Source organism: Rhinopithecus roxellana, chromosome 13 (assembly GCF_007565055.1).
Source record: "Rhinopithecus roxellana isolate Shanxi Qingling chromosome 13, ASM756505v1, whole genome shotgun sequence".
NCBI lineage: Eukaryota > Metazoa > Chordata > Mammalia > Primates > Cercopithecidae > Rhinopithecus > Rhinopithecus roxellana.
The window spans coordinates 114419579-114446649 of NC_044561.1; the positions used below are offsets into that span (position 1 = coordinate 114419579).

Sequence of the window (27071 nt, forward strand, 5' to 3'; positions counted from 1 at the left end):
ATTGTTAACTGAACATTTAATTTCATTTCTAAAATATCTGTGTTCTAATTGTCAATGTATTATTTATTTTCTGCTTCCCCACATCATTTATCTTACTTTTCCTCTCCTCGTCTTGTAATCTTTTGGATGAGCAAGTACTTTTCATTATTCTGTTTTCCTCCATTTCAACTGTTGGTTATCAATGGCATAGGGAGGAACGATTCAGCAGGGACTTTGTCCCTGGCAGGTGCCACCGGATGGAGACAACACGGAAGGAGAGACAAGCCTTACAGAGACAACGTCCAGCGCCGGGCAGGACGCGGGAGGAAAGAGCCTGTAGCTGGTGCTGGTGGGAGAAGGAAATGGTACAAGTGTGGCGGAAAACCTGTGGCACTTACCCAGTGACATTGACACACGTGCTCTCCGATTCTGGCAAATCACGGGGAGCACAGCCCACAGAAAGGCCTGCACACCCCTGAAAGATGCTCACAGGGACGTCGCGGCCCTGCTCCTCTTCATGAGGGAAGAGGGAAACGGCTGTAATACCTGTCTATGGTAGAAAAGATCGATAACTTGGAAACGGGTAAATATTCAGGATGAAATGTTATCCTGTAACCCAAATGAACCCTCTGTAGCTCCTCTCAACAGTGCGGATGAACCTCGCAAAGAAAATGTGCGAAAGGAACTAACTAGAAAATACAAAGTACCGTACGATTCTATTTATATAATGTGCAAAAACGAATGCACTGATAAAAGCTAAGATTTGTAGTTATCTCTGGGCATGGGCAGAAGACAGGAAGGACTTCTGGACATGGTAATGTTCTCTTTATTAATCTGGTGACACGCGCGTCCCGCTGAGTGAAAGTTCACTGAGCTGTACCTTGCATGCACCATTTTGTGACTATGTCAGACATACATCATCAGTAATTGACTTGGAGAAATAATAAAAGAATCTGCAAGGACACAGCCAGAGAAATCCAAATCCAACGAGTAAGAGTAAAAATTATTGTTAGACAATGTAGCATTTAAGGTTAAAATAATTACATTGAATAGAGTGGCTGATTGTATATCAATAAAACATCAACCTGGTGAATGTGACGAAAAACCTGGCAGCTAAATGCATGAAACAAGAACTGTGGTAAGCATGAGAAGAAAGTCCTGAGAAAAATCCCATGTGCCATTTCAATGCATCTATTTTAGAATTTTATTTTTTATTTTTTGAGATGGAGTCTTGCTCTGTCACCGAGGCTGGAGTGCAGTGGTGCAATCTCAGGTCACCGCAACCTCCGCCTCCCAGGTTCAAGCAGTTCTCCTGCCTCAGCCTCCCGAGTAGCTGAGATTACAGGCATGCGCCACCAAGCCTGGCTCATTTTTGTATTTTTAGTAGAGATGGGGTTTCATCATGTTGGCCATGCTGGTCTCGAACTCCTGACCTCAGGTGATCTGCCTGCCTTGGCCTCCCAAAGTGTTGGAATTACAGGTGTGAGCCACTGCGCCTGGCCTATCTTAGAATTTTAAAGATGTAGAGACAAACAACCAAATGCCTTTGAGAATTGTGTGATAAAACCCACAAATGTGTTGAAGTTAGATAGACTTACATGCCTGAAGCAGAGAATGTGCATTTTTATACGGACATAAAAAATTAGCAAAAATCCTTCACACATGTGGGCACACACACAAACACACACACGGACCTGAACAAATCCTGTAATGCTGATAGGATCCACCCCACTCTTTGATCATAAGTCAATCACATTTAAAACAAATTATTTAAATAACATTCTGGAAATTGCTGGTGCTCACTCATATTTCTGGTTCTTCCATGCGTCCTGTGTTTCAGGACAGACAGGCCAGGCCATGTGACTTGCTTTGGCCAATGGCGTGCAAGGGGAGGGGAGGGGCCCGCCTCCCAGGAGATGCTCTGAGGACCCCTCATGGTCCCCATCTAGTCTCCAGCAGTGGTGGTTGCGGAAGCTTGTGGGCAGGTGGAGGTGCCCTGGAACCGAGGGAGCTCAGAGGGGAAAATTCAGCCACGTGACTGGATATAAAGGAAACATAGGCCCGATGTGGTGGCTCACGCTTGTAATCCCAGCCCTCTGGGAGACCGAGGTGGGCGGATCACCTGAGGCTGGGAGTTCGAGACCAGCCTGGCTAACATGGTGAAACTCCACCTCTATTAAAAGTACAAAATTAGCCGGGTATGGTGGCACATGCCTGTAACCCCAGCTACTCGGAGGCTAAGACAGGAGAATCGCTTGAACCCAGGAGGTGGAGGTTGCAGTGAGCCGAGATTGTGCCATTGCACTCCAGCCTGGGCAACAATGCGAAACTTCGTCTAAAAAAAAAGCCAGTTTCCTCCCTTCTAGCAATCAGTGCTAGAAATAGAACTAGAAATATACTCTCTTGCACACACACAGGCACAAACATAGGACAGTATTTCTCTAGAAAGGCACAGCACACGTGAAGAGAAGCACAAGACATTACTAAATGACAAGAAAATATCTACAAAACAAAACATCTCAGGTGTTTTGGGGTAAGGATACACTATTAAAGCTGTCACTTCTCCTAAATGAATATGTAAATTTATGGCAATTCCAATTAGATTCCTGTGTGGCCCGGCGTGACGCCCAACTGTGAATCAGACATCCCCACGTGACAGTGGTTTCAGCAAGAAAGAATTGCATTTAGTGGTGTTTACCTTTTAAAACCTGCATGAATGTTCTTATGATAGAAATGAAAGTGGAATCACAGAAGATGAAGGGCGAGGGAGACCCATTGTGGGCCAGCTTCAGGGAGGCTCAAGAGGGAGCCGCCATCCTCCTGTACCTCCAACCTCCTCCTTCCTCCACTGGGCTGTCTCAGAGGGGGCTTCTGGTGCCCTTGGGCTCAGGCCAGCTCCTCCTTCCTCTCCCCTCCCATGGAAGGACACCTCATGACAGGACCCCCTTGTGTCATTGAAATCCATGCCCTTTATGAGTCTATTTATGTCTTCACAGGAAATGTTATTATTCCCCATCAAGCACTGAAACCAAGAATCCCTGGGTATAAACGCAAGGTCACTGCCTAATCAACAGCACACACGCAGCAATGCTGCTGGATTCGGCCTGCGCAGTTTGAGAGTTCGGCTCTGAACTCCAGACAATTCAAATACTAAGAAGAAAAATGGGGGCCGACTCCTGTCTGAGGCTGCTGTCCGGGGTGATTTCAGCCAGGCTCTGAGGGCCTTCCCTGAAAGCCTCCCGCTTTGTGCAGACGGAGGGCCTCAGTGGCACTAGGACCCACATGGATGCCCGGTGTCCTGGACCCGTGTGGACATGCTTTCTGCCCTGTGTGGCCTCTGGCCAGGAGCCTGGGAGCATCTGCTGCCTCTGTCTGCCAGACAGCCCAGCTCCACTAGGCCAGCCCACGGCCACCATGGCCACAGAGGATCATGGCTCTGAGGGCTTTTCTGTAGTGAAAGGTGGGAGGAAGGAAGCTGGGCTGAGTTGCTTTTCCTACACATGCATTCATTCATTCATTCATTCACTCCTTCAGTGATTTGTGTAACTGCCAATTTCTCCGGGGAGGGATGGACGGCTGCTGGGGTCCTTTCTTTCCTGCCTTCCACCTCCGCACCTGCTGCAGGTGGGGGGTTGGCCATCTGAGTTCCTCCACTGGCTCCTCACGCATCAGAGAAGAGCGTGTCGCTACTCTCACCCTAGGCGCTGGGAAGCAGAAACACTGAGGGCGGCAGTAGGTAATCTTTACTAGAAATGGCAGGAAAGGAAAACAGAGAGCAAAAGGGAGAGATGTGGTGAAGGTGCCCACTGTCACCTGGGCGTGAGGCACGGGCCCCGATGCTGGCAGCTGTGCCCGAGCGGGTGGATTTGGGATCCTCATGCAGCTCTGGGCTCTGGCGTCGTGACTGGGACGGGGTCCTGGTGGCTTCTCCTCTGAGGGAAGAAGAGGGAGGGCAGCACGGATTCCTCCCCCGCAAGCATCCTCCTTTAGATGCGCTCAGACTTCCTGACTGGGTCCCGCTCATGTCGCAGTTGAAAAGCACATAGGTGATAATAACAGAGGTTGTTTTTTAGTGGAGACTCTCAGAGCCAAACAGATGTGGAAAGCAAGAGCTGCAGCTGACCTTTGCTTAGAATATCAATTTTCCCATTCTGGTTTTTGCTTCTCTGGGAATTGTTTTGTTTTGTTTTTATCTACAGTAAGAAGGATTATACCTAATTAGGCACTGTCACTGCCAAGGAATTAATTGCAATCTGAATATTTTGGCTTTTCTGAGCTGTGCGACAAGTCTTTAATTACTGTCTACTGACTCTGCCATTTTTGTCAACAATAAATCCGTCCTCCTCGCTGTGGCTGCAAACAGTGCCATCTTTACTCAGCATCTTACACAACCTTGGCCTTCCCCTTGGGTCACCGGTGTCTGGAAGTCACCCACTGCCTTCCCGTGGAGGTCAGATCCCTTAATTCACTGAATAATTAGATTTCCATAAAAATCAAAGAGAGCCACCTCTGACAAGTGACAGCGTTTCTGTGCCATTTACCATCCCCACACACCTTGACCACTCTTTATGGATGGCTCTTTATATTTTAATGAAAGAAAGCCAATTAGCTATAAACTGATTACTAAGAACATAATCAGGGTCATTTCTTTGCAACAAATCAATCAACAAAATGGTAATTATGGATGGTCTTTTAGACTTGGATTAATCTATTAGTAATTAAAGTGAAGTGCAAATCCAACCTCGATCTTAATTGTAGCCAAAAGGCACAGACGTCTTTTTGTTGACCAATAAGATGCTGTTATTTAGCTTAATGTAGAAGGAAAACCCATCAATTGTCTGGAACTTCATGGCTCTAATAACACGTTCAGAGGAGGTGTTCATGGGAAAGGTAACTGGGGTTATGCTTTGGAAAGATGGAGATCTTTTTTCTGATTCGTTTATACTTTAATTTGCATTTTTATTGTGCTTGTAAAAGAAACTTTTTTTTCTAAAGCAGAGTAGTAAATTCCCAGGCCTAAGCCTCGTGAAACCTGACTAATTTCTTTCTTTGACAGAGAATGACAGCTGGACTGGGGTGAGGTCAAGATGACACAGTGTTGTTGGGATGACCCAGTCTGTGGGAGAGAGTGGCCCAGAGTGGCTTCATCTGCAGGCTCCTGGGAGCAACGGGCAGGGGTCATGGCAGTGGGCACAGCTGTGTGGCTGTAGGCAGGGGTCACGGTGGTGGGCACGGCTGTGTGGCTGTAGGCAGGGGTCACGGCGGTGGGCACGGCTGTGTGGCTGTAGGCAGGGGTCATGACGGTGGGCACGGCTGTGTGGCTGTAGGCAGTGGTCACGGCGGTGGGCATGGCTGTGTGGCTGTAGGCACCTGCAAGTCTCTCCACATGCACACCCTTTGTTTTCTTTACAAAGCTTGATATAACTTTGAATGATAATTTAAAAGTGAATGTGTGTGAAGAGTCATAGTTTACACAGATAATTCCTTGCTTGAGATCCTGTGAGCAGCTGCAAGGTGAGGCGGGGGCTCAGGGTGCGGTCGGTCTCCCTGATAGCAGGGGTACGGGCATGGGTAAGGAAGGCGGGTTATGGACACAGAAATCAGCAGGGGCTTGGCAGTCAACTTAAGCAACAAGCAGGACTTGCTTGGTGAGGACAATCTGTAGAGAAATGGCTTCTATCCATGGGAACTGAAGCCCCAGCATGAGTCACACAGTCAGCACGGATCACATGGTCAGCATGGATCACACGGTCAGCACGGGTCACACGGTCAGCACGGGTCACACGGTCAGCACGGATCACACAGCCAGCACAGGTCACACGGTCAGCACGGGTCACATGGTCAGCACGGGTCACATTGTCAGCACGGGTCACATGGATGGCACGGGTCACACGGCCAGCACGGGTCACACGGCCATCAGCACGGATCACACGGATCACATGGATCGCACAGATCACACGGCCATCACGGATCACATGGCCATCAGCACGGATCACACGGATCGCACGGATCACATGGCCAGCACGGGTCACACGGCCAGCACGGGTCACACGGCCAGCATGGGTCACACGGCCAGCACGGGTCACACGGTCAGCACAGGTGTCATGGCCAGCACGGGTCACACGGCCAGCATGGGTCACACGGTCAGCACGGGTCACATGGCCAGCACGGGTCACACGGTCAGCACGGGTCACATGGCCAGCATGGGTCACACGGCCAGCATGGATCACAGGGTCAGCACGGGTCACAGGGCATCCATTTGCTGGAAGCCAGCATGCTGAACATGGTGTCAGCGTGTGCCTCAGCCGGATGGGCTCACAGGGGGCCTAGTGGGGCCAGTTCCTGCAAATGCTCCGCTAAAGGGATTGATGTCACCTGACGAGTCCATGTGGGGGCTACAGTCTTTGCCTCCCATGTCTGTACTCTGATGTGACGGGCAGCTCTCAGAAGCGTGTAAGGTGCATATATATATAACCGTGCTTACAGCAAAGGAGGGGGTTCTTGAGAGATGGGGCATTTTGTGAGAAATCCTTCGATGATAAACTGCACACATCAAATTAAAAAGGGAATTTGTACCCCCGGGCACTTCTGTTTGAGGTGAGACATTTCTGCTGAAGCATCTTAAGGGAATTGTACTCAGTGCCCCCAGAACGAGGAGGAAAGGCCTTTCCTGACTCAGAAAATCCCCTTCACTGGCCTGTGTCTGTTTCCTCAAGTCTAAAGTTCTGGTAATGGATTCTATTTTTTTTTTTTTTTTTTTTTTTGAGATGGAGTTTCACTCGTTGCCCTAGCTGGAGTCCAATGGTGTGATCTCGGCTCACTGCAACCTCCGCCTCCTGGGTTCAAGAGATTCTCCTGCCTCAGCTTCCCAAGTAGCTGGGATCACAGGCGACTGCCACCACACCCGGCTAATTTTTTGTATTTCTGGTAGAAACGGGGTTTCCGCATGTTGGCCAGGCTGGTCTCGAACTCCTGACATCAGGTGATCCACCTGCCTCGGCCTCCCAAAGTGCTAGGATTATAGGCGTGAGCCACTGTGCCCAGCCAAGTTCTGGTAATGGATTCTAATGCATAGTTTCCTGAGGGTTGAGTGAGTTGATAGTTATCTGCACAGCACTTAGAATAGTGCCTGAAATGTGGTCACCATAATTGCATTCCATCCACGAAACAAGAACAAGTGACTTTGAAAAAAGCCAGTAAAAGATCATGGAAATGAAAACACAGTTGCAGACATAAAAGCGCATCACAGAGCTGCGCAGGCCTCTGACCCACGGACCCTCCGGGCTTCACTGACCTGCCAGCTGGCCTGCCAAATGCACGTGGGCTTTGCCGGAATCCCTTCTGTAGAGTCAGCCTTGAATGACTGAATTGTCGTCAGCGGTCAAAGGCCACCAAAACCCACACACAGAAGCCCTTCCACCCTGGGACCATCCCAAACCTGCCAGGCTCGCCTCACGGGAACCTCCACGGGACTTCACGGAAGGCCGAGGACCATCCCAGCATGATGCCGGCACAGCACACCCCGCAGGTGTCACTTGTCCTTGTTCTCGCTCGGTTATTGGTGCAGGTTATTAGGGCAGGAGCAGCTCCCATGCGGGACGTGTGAGGAGGCTGTGGCATGGGGCTCCAAGTTCCCGCGACGAGGACAGCTTCAGCCGGCTGTGCCACACGGCGGCCACACTGCCTTAGAGAGCGGGGCTGGGGAGGACGTGCCCAGTTTCCTTCCTCTTGAGGCTGCCTCCGCAAGCTCTGCCCACCTCAGCCTGTCTGAAGGCCAGGGTTTTGCCGGGACAGATCCAGGTGGGAGGTGGATTCATGATTTGTTCTCTGGCTTCCTGAAGTGCTGGAGGACACCAGTGCACCAGCCACAAAGCTAAGAACTGGATTCTTTCTCATCTGTCCTGGGGTCCACATCTCAGCTTCCTCATCTGCCCCGTAAGGGTGATCACAGATGAGAATGGTTCATCTGAGGACCCCTGAGGATGAGAGCAACACAGATTCAGCTGTGCCCTGAGCCCTCCAACAGTGCTGTCAGCTCACTCCTGGCCCGTGCTGAGGACTGAGGACGTACCCATGGCCAGGAGGCTAGCGGGGGATCGGGTGAGCAGGGGCCATCTCTTCCCTGATGCTGAGCTGCAGAACCATTCCCGTCCAGCCTTCGTCTGCCGTCCTCCCCGCCCGTGGCTGACCAACCACCACCCTCTACTGGCCCTGAGCCCTCGGAGGTGTCAGCCCCTGTGTGCAGCTGCCAATCCACAGAAACTGAGGAAGGCCTGGTGCCCCTGTTTAGATCCGATACCCCAGGTGCAGGACACCTGTGGAGTGGCCACTCAAGTCCATCCCATCGGCCTTCGCCCTCTCAAGCTCCCTGGCGTTTCTCATGATGGGGCAGTACTGGAGACCTTGCCAGGCAGGGAGAGAGGGTGGATAGACGGCCACTGCCTGAGCTCCCTTGCAGGGAGAGGGCGGATGGACGGCCGCTGCCCCAACTCCCCAGCATTTCTCATGATGCAGCAGTATTGGACCTCGCCAGGCAGGGAGAGGGCGGATGGACGGCCGCTGCCCCCAGGAAAATTGTCCGCAGCCCTGGGAGGTCACAGAGGCAAGCCCAGAAGATGGATGGCCACTGGAAAAAGCCAGAACACTTGTTTCCAATAGGAACGTTTGCAATTTGCATTAATTAGCAAAGTGATGGTGATTACAGTCATGACCTGGAGAACAAATGGGAGGACCCATCTGTGTCTTTCGGGCTGGGACATGGACATTCAAGGCATACGGAGGCAACTTCACGCCCCTGGGGCCATTGGGAGGCTGAGTTCCCCAGTGCCCGGCCTTTCCAGGGTTGCTGCGTGAAGAGGGGCCCAGAGAGAGTGCAGGCTGCAGGCTGGGGGATGGGACCTGGAGGAGGCCAGCCCAGGGCCAGTGGGAGGCAGGGGCAGGCTGGGAGCTCAGCCTCTCTGCTCTCCCGGGAACTTCACACAGGCTCAAAGGCAAACAAGGAACAAAGCAATAGCAAGCCCCATGGACAGCACACCTGCCCCAGTGCACCTTCCTCTTAGGCCTGCGTTCTCCTGAGAACTTTCTAAGTAACTTTAATATACAGCATTTGCTCTAAACATGCAATTTCCTGCCAGTCCCAAGTGGTTCCCAAGGAGCCATTTCCTCAGGAGTGTGGATGTCACCGCCGCTGAAGGTTGGAGCCGAAGGGAGCACTGGAGCTGCTGTCTCCTCCCCAGGAGTGGCCATGAGCGGCGGCCAAGCTGAGGTCCAGATGGGATCAGGGCGCTTGAATCTAAGAGTCCAATTGATGGATTTTTCCGTTTGCTTTCCTCTGTGGAACCTCTCCATGCACGTCCTCCTCAAGGCCATGGTTTCTTTAATTATTCCGATATCTTTTCTTTTAATCTCTTGAGCATATATAACATTTTGGGGATGCAGATAAATCGGGTTTGGAGGAAATCTTACAGCTTTAATCACTTATATTAGCAAAGAAAAAAATTTAAAATTGGTAATCTGACTTTTCAACATAAGCAGATATAAAAAGGAAAGCAACTTAAAGGAGTGGAAAAAAATCAGTGATAAAATATGAGCTATAAGTTGATGGTGTAAAAAAACTAATAGAAAAATACAATAAAACAACAATAGAAAAATTTCTGTGACAGTATTAATAAAATATATAAATGTCTAACAATGTAAGACATGACTGAAGAATAAACATAAGTTCTGGAGAGCTTGATTATCTATTAAAGAAATAAATTGTAAACGTTCTCCAAAGGGAAACCACAAAGACACAGGATTTTACTTGTGAATTCTGAAAAAAAAAAGAGTCAGGAAAAAATTGCACCAGTTCCACACAACACTTCCCCCAAATGGAAGAGGAAGGAATACGTTCCAGATGTATTTTTGTTTTTTATTTTTGTTATTTATTTATTTTTTTTGAGACAGAGTCTTGCTCTGTCACCCAGGCTGGAGTGCAGTGGCGCGATCTTGGCTCACTGCAAGCTCTGCTTCCTGGGTTCAAGCGATTCTCCTGCCTCAGCCTCTCAAGTAGCTGGGACTACAGGTGCCCGCCACCAGGCCCAACTAATTTTTGTATTTTTAGTAGAGACGGGGTTTCCCATGTTGGCCATGATGGTCTTGATCTCCTGACCTTGTGATCCGCCCACCTCAGCCTCCCAAAGTGCTGGGATTACAGGCGTGAGCCACTGCACACGGCCAGTCAGTTCTTTTCATGAGGTTAGCAACACCATGACGCCACACCCAAGAAAGGCATAACAAGAAGAGAAAATGGCAAATGTTCTTCGTGGATATGTATGGAAGAATGCTCTACAAAACATTAGCAAACAGAACCCGGCAGTCTACAAAGATTACATAAACATAGATGACAGGTCGACGGGTGTAGCAAATCACCACAGCACGTATATACCTAGGTAACAAAACTGCACGTTCTGGCTGGGTGTGGTGGCTCACGTCTGTAATCCCAACACTTTGGGAGGCCAAGGTGGGCAGGTCACAAGGTCAGGAGATTGAGACTATCCTGGCTAGCATGGTGAAACCCCGTCTGTACTAAAAATACAAAAAATTAGCTGGGCGTGGTGGCGGGTGCCTGTAGTCCCAGCTACTCAGAAGGCTGAGGCAGGAGAATGGCGTGAACCCGGGAGGCGCAGCTTGCAGTAAGTCAAGATCGTGCCACTGCACTCCAGCCTGGGCAACAGAGCGAGACTCCGTCTCAAAAAAAAAAAAAAACCAAAAAAAAAAACAAACAAACAAACAAACTGCACGTTCTGCATATGTACCCCAGAACTTAAAGTATAATTTTTTTAAAAAGATTATAACAATAGAAAAACAGACTGGGACCAAGAGAGGCCCTGCGAGGTGGATTAAATATTCAAAAACTAATCACTGCCATTTACTCATTAACAGACTACAGGAGAAAACCATAACATGTTATTAATAGATGAAGAATGATAATTTCACAAAATTTAACACTTATTCATCACAAAACTCAGCTAAATAACATAGAACAAAATTTCCGCCTGATGAAAATCATCTATATATATATGTATAGGGTATATAGATAATCATGTATCTATATTATACAAGTAACACAATACTTAATATTGTGACATTAAATATTTTGTCCTAAGATCAGAAAAAAGTTAAGAATGTTCACTCACACCTATTTAGCAGTGCACTGGAGGTTCTAGAGAGAGCACTGAGGCAAGAACAATAAGTAAAATGCATTTACAGCAAGAGAAGAAGTAACATTTTCTCTGTTTGCAGGTGACATGATTGCTTATGCAGAAAATTCTAAGAAATCTACAGAAAAATTATGAGCATAGTAACAAGGTCAACATGCAAAAATCGTCGTATTTGTGTAAAAGAACAATGAACAATTGGAAAGTGAAATTAAAAAAATCCATTTGCAATAGCAGGAAAACCATACTTAGGAATGAATTGTGTGAAAGCTATCCCAGCTCTTTACACTGAAAGCTAAAAATCTCTGCTGAGTGAAATTAAATAAGAGCTAAAGATATGGAAATAGATGTATGGCACATGTATGGGTTGGGAGACTAAATATTTGCAAGATAACTCTTCTTTCCAAATTTACTTATCCTGACAGCCTTTTTAAAAATGAAAGAGGCCCCGGTGGGGAGTGGCTCACGCCTGTAATCCCAGCACTTTGGGAGGCTGAGGCGGGTAGATCACCTGAGGTCAGGAGTTCGAGACCAGCCTGGTCAACGTGGTGAAACCCCGTCTCTACTAAAAATACAAAAATTAGCTGGGCATGGTGGCATGCGCCTGTAATCCCAGCTACTCAGGAGGCTGAGGCAGGAGAATATCTTGAACCTGGGAGGTGGAGGTTGCAGTGAGCCAAGATCGCGCCACTGCACTTCAGCCTGGGAGACAAGAGCAAAACTCTGTCTTTAAAAACAAACAAACAAAAAAACACCAAAAACACAAAACAGAAATTGAAAAGCTGGTATAAAACATTATGGTGATGTCAAGGATCTAGAGTAGCCAAACAATTTTGAAATTTTGAAAAATGAGAACTTTCTCTAACCTGTGCGTTTGGATGCAGAACTGTATTTTTTACTACATTCTTAAAAGTTCTCCTTTTTCACTCCAGGACATAACGTACCCGAAGGTGCTTCCTGTGGATGGTGAGGCAGGGGTACGATTAATCAGGGCAGGATATTCTGTGTTGTTGGGGGCAAGTAAAGGGGCAGCAGGAATCTCAGTGGCTGGACACAGATGTTACTTCCCAGGAGTCTCACATGCTGACACGGGCTGGAAGCTGCCCTGGGAGTTCTGCAGACAGGCGGTGACTCAGGGATTCAGGCTGCTCCCGGGCCCTCAGGCTGTCATCTTAAATATGTTCCTCCGAAGGGCAGTCACCAGAACTGAGGGCTGGAGGCGGAACAGGCATTCTCAGGGTTGGAATGGGAAGCATTTCGTCTACACTCCAGGAGCCAAAACTCAGTCACGTGGCTCCCCCTTGGAGGGCCCGGAGAGCAGCCTCCCTGTGTCCCAGCAGGGAGGGCTGTGGCAAACACACAGTGTTGCTTCCTCAGGGTCTGATGAACAGTTTTGCATTTACCTGTTTCTTTTTTTAAAACTTTCAGTCAATTGTCTCAGCCATAATATTTCTATAACACCACAAATGTTGTTTCCATACATGTGTGGATCTATTTTTGAGGCTTCTTGGAGATCTCTTTGTCTCTAAGTTCATACCTCACTGCCTTAATTCCTATAGTTTTAGAATGTCCCTATTACCGTAATAGTTTGTCAGGAATGTTGATCAGAGGGCGGGCGCGGTGGTGGCTCAAGGCCTGTAATCCCAGCACTTTGGGAGGCCGAGGTGGGCAGATCACCTGGGGTCAGGAGTTCAAGACCAGCCTGGACAACATACGGTGAAACCCCGTCTCTACTAAAAAATTAGCCAGGTGTGATGGTGCACACACTTGTAATCCCAGCTACTTGGGAAGCTGAGGTGGGAGAATCACTTGAACCCAGGAAGTGGAGGTTGCAGTGAGCCAAGATCACACCACTGCACTCCAGCCTGGGAGACAGAGGAAGACTCTGTCTCAAAAAAAAAAAAAAAAAAAGCCAGGTACCGTGGCTCACGCCTGTAATCCCAGAACTTGGGAGGCCGAGGTGGCTGGATCACCTGAGGTCAGGAGTTCAAGACCAGCCTGACCAATAGGATGAAACCCCGTCTCTACTAAAAAATACAAAAATGAGCTGGGCATGGTGGCATGCGCCTGTAATCCTAGCTACTTAGGAGGCTGAGGCAGGAAAACTGCTTGAACCCGAGAGGCAGAGGTTGCAGTGAGTTGAGATTGCACCCCTGCACTCCAGCCTGGACAACAGAGTGACACTCTGTCTCAAGAAAAAATAACAAAAAAGGAAAGTTGATCATAAATGATCCCATATGTTATAAAAATATTGCCCTATTTGAATACACCCTGAGCCTCAGCTTCCTGATTTGCAAGTGAACGTGGAAGCTCTGCATGGGTATCTCTGAGAATTCTGTGATGAAACCAGGCATGGCGTGTGACGAGCTCAGCCGCAGAGGTCCTGAAGTGGCTCCACGCTTCCCCGTGCCGGTGGTGAAGGGAGGTGGCAAGGAGGAGCAGGTGAGGCCAGCAGGCAGCCCGGGTTTCTAGAAGTTCTACACCTTCTTTTTACATTGATCTTAAGGAGGATGGCACAAAAGAAACCCTATTCCTACTGGGAACCATCCCTTAGTGCGAGAGAGGTTAAAGGTGAGAGACAGAAAGAGGTTGGACTGAGGGGTGGGGGAGCTTCTGAGATGTGGAGGGTGGCCCCAGGTGAGGACCGACTGTGAGGTCCTCCCAGGGGCTGGGAGGGGCCCCTCATTGGTTGAAAAGATGGTCTTTGGGCTGAGCGAGGATGCTGGCATGCCTTCACTGAGTGAGGCTCAGAGGCTTAGATTCTGCTCAGGCCGATGCAGTGGCTCAGGTGGAGGATCCCCCACCCCGGCAGGAAGAGAGGCACAGATTTCCAGAGTCTGCAGTGTGGGCCCAAGGAGGGGGGTCTCGGAAGGGAGGAAGGGGTCTAAGGCAAAATGGCAGACACCCAGGCAGAAGATCCAGCCATGAATTGGCCAAGCTGAACTCCATGCTTGTGACGACCCCAAGGCTGGGAGTCACAACCCCAGACCCGCTGCAGAAGGCTGGGCCAATGGTGAGTGTGGGGCTTGGATGGGGACCTCCTGTCCTGACACTCGTGACTCAGCTGGAGTGAGGCTTCTGGTGAGCCCCCAAACTGGACCAACGCTGCCATTATGTTGTTTTTCAGAAAGATGGACTGGGTGCGGAATAGCCAGAGACACCTGTCTCAGGCCTCATGACATCGAGTTCTCACTCCTCACGGAAGGAACTGAGTCATGGCTAACAAGGTCACAGTCACCATTAAGGGAAAATGTCAGGTCAACTAACCTGGAGCAGAATTATATACACTTGTATATGCGCACCCACAGATGCACACACACATGCATGCATGCATAAACACACGGACACACACGTACACATGTAGACACATGCACACACACATACACACATAGACATGTGCACGCACATGCACATGGATGTATGCAACAGACACATGTGCTCACACACAGACACATGCACGCACATATACGCACATGAATGCACAATGCACACATACATGCATGCACACACGCATACGCACATGCACACACACATACATGGACACATGTGCACACACATTCACACATGCACACACATGCATGCACGCACACACACTTACACATATAGACACATGCACACACACATACATGCACACAGACACAGAAACACGTGCACGCACATATACACACATGCATGCACACATGCATGCACACATGCACACATGCACACAGACACACGCACACATACATGGACACACGTGCACACACATTCACACATGCACATACATGCATGCATGCACACACACCTACACATATAGACACATGCACACACATACACACGGCCACATGTGCAGAAACACGTGCACACACATACATGAACACACATGCATACATGCACACAGACACACATGCACACACATACATGGATGAACACACACACAAGCACACACACATGCACACATGGACACACATGCATGTATGACTGCTGATTTTATGTGTCAGGTTGGCTATGCTGTGGTGGCCAGTTGTTTGCTCAAACACCAGTTTGGACAGTGCTGTGAAGGTGTTGTGTAGATGTGCTTCACAACCACAACAGCTGACCTTAAGTGGGTGGTCCTCAAGCATGTGGGGAACCTCACCTGGTCAGCTAGTGGCCTTGAGAGCAAAACAGGTTTCCTGGAGGAGGTGGATTTCTGCGTTGAGACTAACACAGATGCTCTGCCCAAATCTCCAGCCCACTGGCCTGCCATACAGATTTCAACCTCATCAGCCTCCATGACTGCACGAGCCAGTTCGTTAAAACAAATCACACACACACACACTCTGCATACATGCCTACACACATACTCAAGATAGGACCACCAATTTCCAGCCCAGGCAAACCTGCATCTATAGAGAATTTGAGGACGACTTTCTGGGAAGCCTGGGCGTATAACACGTAGACTCAGCCTCAGGTGCAAACTTCATATCAATGTGGGTGATTGGGAGAAAATGTGGTGCTTGAAAAAGCAGAGAGAATATTTTAAAAGTTAAAACACAGCCGCTTGCCTCTAACAGGTGTTGGCACTGAAGCCACTTCTGCAGGCGCTGGGAGAATTTTCATGCCTGATGAGCTTTGCCAATCCAAGCTAAGAGGCAGGGGGTGCGGGAGGAACACAGAAGGCCCAGAAACAATGTTTTTTTCCACTTTGTTTTCCTGGAGGGAATTAAAATAAAAGCTTAGAATGATTTTTTTTTTTTCTAAGAAGAAGAATAAAGAAATAAACTCTTTTGCTTTCTGCTGGAAAATTAGATTGTCCTCCGGATGGAGAAGTCATCTCAGGCGGTTTCCATCAGCAGAGAAAGTTGGAAATTCTTACCTCCAAAGTCTCAGAAGGAGTTCTTGCAATGTTTCTCACGATTTATTTTAACTTTTTCTTGAGAGGATCAGGGAAAGAGTCAAACTACACAAAGTAGCAAACTCAGAAAGATGAAAGAAATATTTCTAGTAAGCGATTTAAATGACGAAGGCGCCACTAATTAAAAAGTTACATTTCATATGTTTTTCCTTTTCCTTCTACATTAGGCATTAAACATGATTTTCTTAATGTTAGCAAGTCTGTGGGAAAAAGGTATTTTTATACATAATGGGTAGGAATGTCAACTGGAACAAAATTTTAAAGGCCAATTTAACAAAGTGAATCAAAAGTTAAAAATAATACACTTAAGTAGTGAGCTGTTAGAATCGGCTTTTCCACTTCAGCAGATGTTGACCCGCACCCACAGCCCTCCAAGGGTCTGTAACGGGGCGTGATTCCAGGTGTGAGTTAGAGCACAGGTCCCCAACCCCATGATACCGGTCGGAGGCTTGTTAGGAACAGGGCCCTACAGTAGGAGGTGAGCGATGGGCGATGGGTGAAAGAGCATGACCGTCCGAGCTCCGCCTCCCGCCAGATCAACAGCAGTACCAGACTCTCCGAGGAACGCAAACCCCACTGTGAACTGCGCAGGAGGATGGAATGCCTGGTGATCGGTTCCTGTCTCCCATCACCCCCACATTGGACCCTCCGGTTGAAGGAAAGCAAGCTCAGGGCTGCCACTGCTTCTATGTGATGGTGAGTTGTGGAATTATTGTATTATATATTACAGTGGAATAATAATGGAAATAAAGTGCCCAGTAAATGAATCATCCTGAAATCGTTCCCCACCCCACTTCCATCAGTGGGAAAATTGTCTTCCAAAACACCAGTTCCTGGTGCCAAAAAGGTTGGGGACAGTTGAATGAGAGAGCCGCAGGTGATAGCAGAAAGTCGCCGTCCTCATCAGCAGCAGGGTAACTGAGGCAGCCAAAGAGGTCAGGAGACTGAGCCCCACCAGTTCGCTCTGTCACCAGGTCCAAGAGGCTGACTTACCAGTAGGCAGGTCCCGGCTGAAAACCAGCAGGTGCGCCGTGGCCCCATTTTAGCATTTCAGTGTACACAGACAGAGAGAAAGCCTGGCACGGCATTGAAGTGTGATCTCTGACTTTCTCTGGGATAACGTTGCAGGTACGTTTGATTCCTTGTTTGCACTTTGTTCAATTTTGCGGGCGGGATCCAGCGCACCTCCTCCGGGATACCAGGGCTCCACACAGTCCTGAGCGGGAGCCTGGAGTCAGACCTGTGAGCTGAGGAGCCGGGGATCAGGGAGGAAGCAACAGGTGTGTGTGTGGGGGGGGGGGGGGGTGGGGAGTCTCAAGGAGGAGGCGGTAAAGTTGCCCAGTGCCTGGGCGGCTGAAGGAGGCGGGCAGTGCTGGAGCCAGGAGCCTATGGAACATCCTACTGGGAATTCCAGCAGAAGTCTCCAGAGAAGGTGACAGTTGGTGAAGAATCGGGAGAGAAAATGATGCAGGGACAGATCGTGAAAGGCTTTATCCATTAAGCTCAGCCTTCCTACCCTACCCAGAAGCCACAGACGCCCCTGAGAAGCTCAGCGTGGAGAGGCCAGCAGCTGTGAGTCCACAGGAAGAAGCCGTCCCTCTACGTTAGGAGCTGCAATAACCCTTTCTATGACATGACCAGTCTACAAGTTTTCAAGTTTGCAAGAGATTGAACTGGAATAGGAGCCAAACGAAGAGGTGCATTTTTAAAATCCAAGACTCCACCATCCTTCAGACAGCTGGAGCTCTTCCTCACATCGATTTGCAAAACGTATTTTCAACCTCACTGACTTGCTCCTGTTAATTAACTAAAGCTGAGTCAGTGTCCCAGAACCGGAGCTCATGGGAGAGGCCTGTGCTCACACCGATTCAAGGGGAAAGAATTCAGGGAAGTCAGGTTGAAAATCTCTAGTTCTAAAAACATTATTTTCTTCCTGCAAAATTGTGCGTTTCTAGAATTATTTTGATAGAATGAAGTCTCAGCCATCAGAAACTAGCATCCGCGTTTTTCCTTTATCCTGACTAAGTGGACAACAGTCCTTTGGACACTCAGGTCCTGGGGACGTGCACAGACATGCTGAACAATGTCCAGGGTAACCCCTGAATGTGGGGCATCTCTGAGTCCCCATATTCTCTTTATTTGCCCATCATGAAGATTCCACGATGGGGCACATTGTAAAATACTACCTAACAAAACAGAAGTGCCAATGAATTCCACAGTAGACGTCTTTGAATGAAAATTCATCTTGCCCATGGCCACCCAGCAGCCCCAGGCACGATGGAGACAGAGATGGCAGCCTCTAGGTGCTGGTGACCTCCTCTCCCTCCCTTCCTGGTGTAGTGTGGGAAGATGGGTCCAGGGTAGGATTTGCAGCCCCGGCCACACACAGACACTCTCCTGACTTTTGGTGCAAGCTCCTCCACTCCTCCGCTAACTGTTGAACCAGTGCTGCATCCTGGGGTGGGTAAGACTCAAGAGTGACACCCTCTGCCTTCACCCAGCACACATGCACATGCACATGGCTGCTCATCAGGGTTGCTGCAGGTGTGGAGGCCTCTGAGATGGAGACAGGGATACCCATGGGACGTGCACCTGCCTCTGTGCCTGACGTCCTGGAAACACTTTCTGTTTTCAAAGCTGTGCCCAAGGGGTGGATCAACAGTTCTGTAGCCTCCACAACAGTTCAGAATAGTTTTCACCCTTTCATTCTTACATTGTTGCCCCAAACTTTTCCAAATTGGTAAGCACTCAAGTCAGGCTAGCAATGTCAAAGGCAAAACATGAACAAGTGAGAGGATGGATTTGCTTCAGGCCGAGAGCACCCAGACCTGAAGATACCACACCACAGCAAGGAGGCTTTCTAAGCAGGAAAACCCTCTGTCACTCAGACAAAAACAGGACATGTTTGTCTCTGTGCCCAGCTGGTTTTGGGGTCAGAGTTTTGTTCCTAGCGAGTCACTCATGAGGCAGAGATTGAGGAGCTGGTGAGGGGTGGGAGGGGAAGAGCCCCTGTTTAGTCTTGTCAGCAGGTCCATTAAGGGGAAAGGTCTGTGTCTGTTTGGGCTGCAGGTCAATAAAGGAGCTAGGGGTGAGTCTCACGGGAGCTGTGACAGAGAAGACGGAGAATCTTCTTGTGGCCAAGAAGGAAGCCAGTCTCAGGTTGCAGACTGCCCAGTGGAAAGGAAGGCACAGTAAACAATCCCCAAGAAAGGGAATCTTGGACGCCGTGAGTCAGCTTTGCATCACATGGGCTCTGGAATTTAATTCCTGAGGGTTAATAAGCCTCCTCTATGTTGAACACATGGACAATCATATATGTCGTGTGGGTGAAAGAAAAACCTGTGAAATGAGCTTCCAGCCAAGCCCCAGGAGTGTTATCCTTTTGTTTTGTTCGGTGACTTATCTGTTTTCTATTGTTTTTTGTTTGTTTGTTTCTGATCAGTAGTTTCTTTTGTTACTTGCATGTTCCTAACTTTACACAGTTTATGACTTTGTCACAAGTTAATGGCGTCTTCCTGAACAGGTATTTTACATTTTAACATAAACAAATTAATCAGTCTCTAATTTTATGGTTAATGCTTTTATGTGCTTGTGTACTTACTTGCTTTGTGGAATTATTCTCTACCGTGAGGTGGTTTTATATTATGGTATTCCCGGAATTTTAGGGTTTGCCTTTCACATTTAACCCATCTGGGACTTATTTTTGCATATAATGTGTGGTACGGATTAAATTTCATTTTGTCTTTAAGGATTCTGTTTGCTACCTGTTTCTGGTAGATTAAATTTATTGGGTTAGGAAAGTATTATTCTATTTCTATTTTACAAGTTTTTAAAATAATGAATACATACTAGACTTTATGAAATACTTTTTGCATAGGTTAATTATAAGATTTTTCTCCTTTAATAAGTGAATTCGGTGAGTGAAAATTATATATTTTTCTTATGTATTCCACTCTTGCATTCCTTGGATAAAACAAACACAATTTTTAATTGATCACTGGATTAATCTCTGAATATTTTTGCATAGAGTTTTAGCATGTGTGTTTTATTTTGTTACCAAGGTTATAGTCAGCTAATTTAAGGGTTTGGAGACCAAATTTATTCCTCTTCTAGTCTTTGTAGAGTTCCTATAAATAGAGGATGGTCTATTCCTGGAAAGTTGACAGAATTCACCTCTAAAACCGTCTGGATCTGGTGTTTTTAAGTATATACTACATTTATTGAGTATTTATAGGACTGTCAGAATTTCTATTTTTTCTTAAGTCAGTTTTGATTTTTTGAAATGGTTTATTTTATTTAGGCTTTCAAATATATCTTAGAAAGTTGCTCAAAGTTTTTTCCTTCTGTCTTTTCAACATCTGCTACATTACTAACTGGTCTCTCAATTGCCTTATTAATAAAATCCAATAGTTTCTTATCTCCTTTCCCCTTTATCAATCTCGTAAGACACTATTTATTTGATCAGTCTTTTCACAACACCAACTTTGTTATATATTTTTCTATTTTTTTTCTCTAAAGTCTTTAGTTGATTTGTTTTCAGCTTTTCTTATACTTAATGCCTTTTTGTTTTCCATATTCTAGTTTTATAGTCTATGCTGTTTTCTCCAAGCTCTTCCTGATTTCCCATACCTCGTATGTGATGTATTCACTGTCGTTCACCTCCAAGCATTGTTCATTCTTCTGATAATTCCTTCTTTGACTCATGGGCTATTTGGGAGTGTGGGTTTTAAACACGGGCATTCTTGGCCACTTGCTGGGGTTTGCTTTGTGCCTGGCACGCCGTCTTCTATTCTCCGTCATCCGTGGTGTGGTCTGAGCAGATGTGTGCTCCACCTGGCAAGCTCCTATACTTTCTGCTTTCAGATTTTCCATCTCATTCTCTCTGCTTGATGCATTTTAGGAAATTCGTTCAGATGCACCTCCTTTTATTGGTGATCTCTCTTCACTGCTGCACTTGTCCCTTCTCCAGAGAGGGTTGCGTGGCTTTGTGGCAGGACCATTACTCTGCTCGTCAGGAGGCCCCGCCCCTGCGTGACCCAGGCTGCTCTCCCCACCATAGAGCCGCCCTGGGGCAGCCCCCCCACCTGTGAGTGCCACCTCCAAGCTGCTTCAGCCCAGACCTTCTGATCCCGCTTCCTTGGCAATTTCCATGACTTCCTGAATTCTGAAAAACAAGAATGCTTTCTGTGGGATCTAATAACACCTGCTTTCCTGAAAGTGTCTTGTGTTGATTTTTTTTTCTTTTCTTTTTTTCTGAGGCACAGTCTCCCTCTGTCACCCAGGCTGGAGTGCAGTGTGGTGATCTCAGCTCACTGCAACCTCCGCCTCCTGGGTTCAAGGGATTCTCCTGCCTCAACCTCCCGAGTAGCTGGGATTACAGGCGTGCACCACCACGCACAGCCCCAAATCACCTTTTAATTGTAATTTCCCTTAGTACTTGGTAATCTTATTCCCTGGAGTGAATGTATTTGATTTTTAGTTTCTTTCTTGGGGAAACTGTGAGTTGAGTTTGAGGTAAGGTATCAGTAAAACAAGAAAATTCTGGAACAAACATAATTTTTGCTCTTTTTAATTTTTTTTTTTGGTTTGGTTTTTTTTTAGAGATAGTGTCTCGCTCTGTCACCCAGGCTGGAGTGCAGTGGCGTGATCTCGGCTCGCTGCAAGCTCTACCTCCTGGGTTCAAGCAATTCTCCTGCCTCAGCCTCCAGAGTAGCCGGGATGACTGGTGCCCACCACCATGCCTGGCTAATTTTTGTGTTTTTGGTAGAGATGGGGTTTCCCTATGTTGGCTAGGCTGGTCTCGAATTCCTGACCTCAGGTGATTCTCCTGCCTTGGCCTCCCACAGTGCTGGGATTACAGGCACGAGACATTGCACCTGGCCTGGTGTTGATACTGCTGCAACGCCAGGGACCCTGGTGGAGACGGTTCTGTTGCCACCCAACACTGCTGCTGTCCTCCTCCTCAGACACTGAGGTCACCTGAGGCTGCCGGCACTGTGTCCTGTCCTTTCCCAAACCCCATGTACTCTAGACAGTTAAAACGTCCAGTGAAGTTAGACCAAATCAATGAACGAGTGAGTAAGTGAACACTGCCGCTGAAGGGCTGCCCAGGAAGGTCTTTAGGATGCTTAAGATTTGACGATAAATCATAGTGATCTGTAAGCGGCATTGACTATCAGCAAAGATGATATTTGTGGTTTTGGCCAACTTCTGCTTCTGCATTTATCTTACCCACAAATGTGTATTATGTCTTTATACATCAAAAGGAAACAGCTCAGCCACTGTCTAAATTAACTAAATTCCCAATTAGAAGAATTAAACTTTTATCTGACTTACATGTAATTCTGAGATTATTGATCTTGAAACTGATTCTTGCTGACTCTTCTTTTGGAAAACTTATTACAATGCAGCAATCAGGCTTTTTAATAAGAACCGGATGATGTCACATGTTGATGATCTCCGCTTTGTTGATTTAATAACATATTATTTCCAGCAGTCTAGCTCCCATCCTCCAAAGCCACCCAGGCCACTCTGTTTTCGTGATAGCAGCTTGAACGGACTAAGACAGTTGTGTCAGTCAAGTGCCGACAGCCAAGAGCCCAGAGGCCTCGGCCGAGGGAGCCGTGTGGGGGCTTTGGGGGGAGTGTGGGGGCTCTCAGGCATCTCGGGCTGGGGGAGGGGATGAAGGGGCTTTGGCCTTCTGCTCCCTGCACTGCCCATCTCCTTTGCTGCTGTATTTTGAGGAGAGCTGGCACTGAGCTGCTCTTGGCCTAGACAGATCCTTTAGGAGAAAATGTGAAGTTCCAGAATTAGGTCCATCAGAAGCTGGAGGCAGGTGGACTGCAGAGAACCCACTGACAATTAGGGTGTCCCAAACAGAGCAGGCGGCCCTGCCAAGCAGCAGGGATCTGATTTCAGGGAACTTCCAGGAAGCCCATTTATCAGAGTCTAGAGATGGACTTTCTCCATACGGAGGGAGATCCTTTCCAATGTTGAACCCCTGGGGGGTCTAGGATTCCAGGTTTCTCAATGGGACCTGATCCCAGTGAGTGGAGTTGCCTGGGCTTGGATGAAAACCAGCCTTGCTCCGCCTCTCTTCTTCCCCCCCATCATCTTGCTTCCACACGTCCAACTCACAAGAAAATTAAACAAACAAACAAACAAAAAAACCAAAATGGTTATTCTTTCAAACTGGAATCTCTGGAGGATTTAACATACTCTTAAACATGCAACACATATTTACGATACCCTTTCGATACTCCTTTTCAGAACCTGTGGCATGTTCCTTGGAGTATCTCCAGGATGAGAATTCATGATCCGCTTGGAACGGGTTTAGACCTCGGAATGAGCTGTCATCCCAGGCAGCCAGGTAGCTCAGGGAGGTAAGCCGCGTGTCGACTGTCGCCGTTGAGCTCAGGGAGGTAAGCCGCGTGTCGACTGTCGCCGTTGGCTCAGGGAGGTAGGCCATGTGTAGACTGTCGCAGTTGGACGGATGGCCGTTTGCCTACAAAGTGACAGGATTGCCTTTATTTTCCAGCCCAGCCATTTAAAGACGATGCTAGCACAGAACTCCAGATATTCTTGGAGCGGTATCGGCATTGGCACGAGAAGCCCCACAGCCCACAAAACTCCTTGGAAGGCAGCCACTCTTTTCTCCAGTCCTGTTTAGTGCGTCAGTTAAGTGACAGTGCCTGTACTTTATAGCCACATCTCGTGCATTTCTTGACCTATCTGTTCTGAAATAATCAACCTTCTCGTAACCTGAATCCTGCCATCATGGGTCCTAAATATTGTATTTTTACAGCTGCAAGACCTTCCGCCAAGGAACCTGCTGCCAACTCGCCTGGCACAGGTGTCCTGACATGACAGCACTGCTCATTCCCCACTGGCACAGGATGGGCCATCTCTTCCAAGCCTGGGCAGCCTGTACAGCATCCCAAGCTCTGGGCACACCTGGGGCAGTTGTGGCAGGAATGCCATGGGATCTGCTGAGCCCTGTGAGGCTGACATGGGACCGAGTGGGCACCATGGCCCATGCAGAACGGCTTCTCCCTTGAGGAAGCAACACAGGGTATTGGCTCAGCTGTAAAAGGCAAACACAGGGTATTGGCTCAGCTGTAAAAGGAGATCATAGGCATCCGCTTGGCTGGGGAGTTGGTGCCAGCTTTCCTACCACATGAAAATTCAATCCCAGCTGCTACCCAGACCTGCTCAGTCTGCACCACAGCGGTGGTGACTGAGGGTATGCCTGCCGTGCCAACCCCGCAGAGGACTTTGCTGCAGGGAGACAGCCCCTTTCTCTCTCCGTGACAGAGTTGAGAAGCCTCCTCTGGCTGCCACCGTGGGAATTTAGGTGAGCAACTGTAGTTGCTGGGGAGTCCTGAGCACGACACTTAACGTTGCTCCTGCAGTTTCATGGGCCATTAACAATTTGCTAATATTGTTTTAGCTTGCAAATTAGTGCAGCTCCGTGGGTAAGGAAAGGTTCCGTGGCTGTCATCAATCAGATGGAAATTCTTCATGCATGAGATGAAAAACGATTTCTAGCCTTTGAGGCTCAGACAGCAATTACTGTAACCAAAAAAATGGGTGGCAGGGAGCCGGGGGGAAGAGTGCTCCTTGCAAAGTCTGTTAGCAAGTCTATGAACTTTATTTCTTGATGCACGAGAGTAAAATGATGAGGATTTCAAGCCATGGGAACCTGATTTTCTTAGTTACTGCTATCTAAAGGAGCCCTCTCCAACTGACCGTGCTCCCCGAAGGCAGTGGAGAGAGGATGTCAGTGTGGCAAGAAGAATGACAAAGCCGTGAGGACCTGGTGACCGTCTTTGCTGAGCTCCCAACAGGTGACGCCCACCGGGAGGATGCCACAGATGACTCTGCCAAACGTGTAGACAAACCTCGGCCTTGTTTGTTGGAAACCGTGTTGCTTATCCCCCATCCCTCCCACCTTTAAGCACCAATGTTGTTTTCCTTTTGAATATTTATACGAGACTGGGCTGGGCATGGTGGCTTGTGCCTGTAGTTCTAATGCTTTGGAAATCTGAGGCAGGAGAATCACTTGAAGCCAGGAGTTCTAGACCAGCCTAGACAGTATAGTGAGAACCCCATCTCTACAAAAAAATTTCAAAAATTAGCTGGGTGTGGTAGTATGCACTGTGGTTCCAGCTGCTCGGGAGGCTGAGGCAGGAGGATCACTTGAGCCCAGGAGGTCAAGGCTGCTGTGAGCCGTGAAAGTGTCTCTGCACTCCAGCCTGGGCAACAGAGTGAGACCCTATCTCTTATCATAGAAGTGAGGCCGTGATGAAATGTGTTCTTCACAATTGTATGCCATTTGTGTTTGGAAGGTGGTCAGAGAGAGGGCTCCAAGCAAGGCGATCTAGCGTTGAGTCCTGCTGCTAACACTTGAGTAGGTTCCTATTATGATTAGACATCCTGTAATGAATCGAATGTAATCCTGCCAGGTTCCAGGGGCTTCAGGAGGCCAGTGTGAGTTGCAGCTGTGGCCATGCATCCCGGCTGCAGCAGGGTTCAGGGTACCAAGATGCTTCTGTGTGTTTGACAGGGCTGACAAGCACTGGCTCGTTTGGTGGCCTTAGCCACCTGTACAATAGACCCCCCCATTATCATTCCTTGCTATCGGCTGATGGTGTCCCCCCAGATTCACAGGGTAAAGCCCTATCCTCCAGTGACTCTCAGAATGTCACGGTATTTGGAGACAGGGCCTTTACAGAGGTGATTGTTACAATGAGGCCACAATAATGGCCCTAATCCAATAGGATCAGAGTCCCTATAAGAAGAGGAGATTAGGACACCCAGGGTGACAGCAGGGCTGCTCCCATGCAGCAGAAAGACCAAGGGAGGATGCCATCCACTAGCTGAGGAGAGAGGCCTTTGGAGGAATCAGCCTTGCCCACGTGTGGATCTGGGACTTCCAGCCTCCAGGACCCCGAGCAGGTAACGTCTGTGGTGCACGCTGCCCGCCTGCGGTGCTTTGTTACACAGCAGCATTATGCACTCCACTTTACAAAGGAGGATGCAGAGAAACCCAAAGCATCGCAGCGGGCCAGCTCTCCTGGGGGCAGCCAGGCTCAGGTTCAAGCTGGGGCAGCACGAACACAGAACCAGCCCAGGGAGCAACCTCATGGGCTCCTTTCCCAGAGGAATATTCCCATAGGTTTTTGAAACCATGATGGGTGTATTTGATAAAGCACTGGGACTGGTAGGTGCCACCAGGCCAGGATTCCATTCTCCTGCAATCCGGTGGGGATAGGCAGGGTCTGAGCTTGGGAAGGAGGCCACTATTACTCCTGCTGCCCTCCTCCCCTCCACCTTGCCTAGTTTACAAGACAGGAGGAAAGAGAGAAAGCAAAACTTTGGAAAGAAACAGAAGTAAGATAAATAGCCAGACAACCTTGGCACCACCACCCAGCCCTAGGAGTTAAAAAAGTAATAATAATAACATCAACCCCTGACCTAAATGACGTGTGTTATCTGTAAATTCCAGACACTGTATAAGGAAGCACTGCAAATCTTTTTGTTCTGTTAGCTGATGCATGTAGCCCCCAGTCACGTTTCCCGTGCTTGCTTGATTTATCACCACCCTTTCATGTGGACCCCTTAAAGTTTTAAGCCTTTAAAAAGGCCAAGAATTTCTTTCTTGGGGAGCTCGGCTCTTAAGACGCAAGTCTGCCGACGCTCCCAGCCGAATAAACCTCTTCCTTCTTTAACCTGGTGCCTGAGGAGTTTTGTCTGCAGCTCATCCTGCTACACCAGCACCTGTCTACACCTGCATCCCGGGTCCCACTGTCACTCCACAAGAGCCTGTGGCTCCTTCCTTCCAGGTGCAGAAACAGACAGGCCTATCTTTCCAACTTACAGCCTTCTGTAGTTCCTCACTCATTCACAGCAAATGGTCACTGGGGAGCTTCTGATTTTGAGGAAGATTTGAGGAATATTCTTGCAAATGCACTTTGTGGATGGGGGAATTTCTCCCATCCCTGGGGGCTCCCAGCACG

The 27071-nt window shown here is 48.3% G+C and overlaps 1 long non-coding RNA gene across 1 annotated transcript; it reads left to right on the forward strand.

Annotated features, from left to right (window-relative positions):
* Nucleotides 1–226: 226 nt before the first annotated feature.
* LOC104670365 lies at nt 227–25362 on the forward strand. Its single transcript, XR_749128.2, has 4 exons — nt 227–562; nt 23323–23435; nt 23591–23725; nt 23858–25362. It is a non-coding gene; the product is annotated as an uncharacterized LOC104670365 (long non-coding RNA).
* The last annotated feature ends 1709 nt before the right edge of the window (nt 25363–27071 follow it).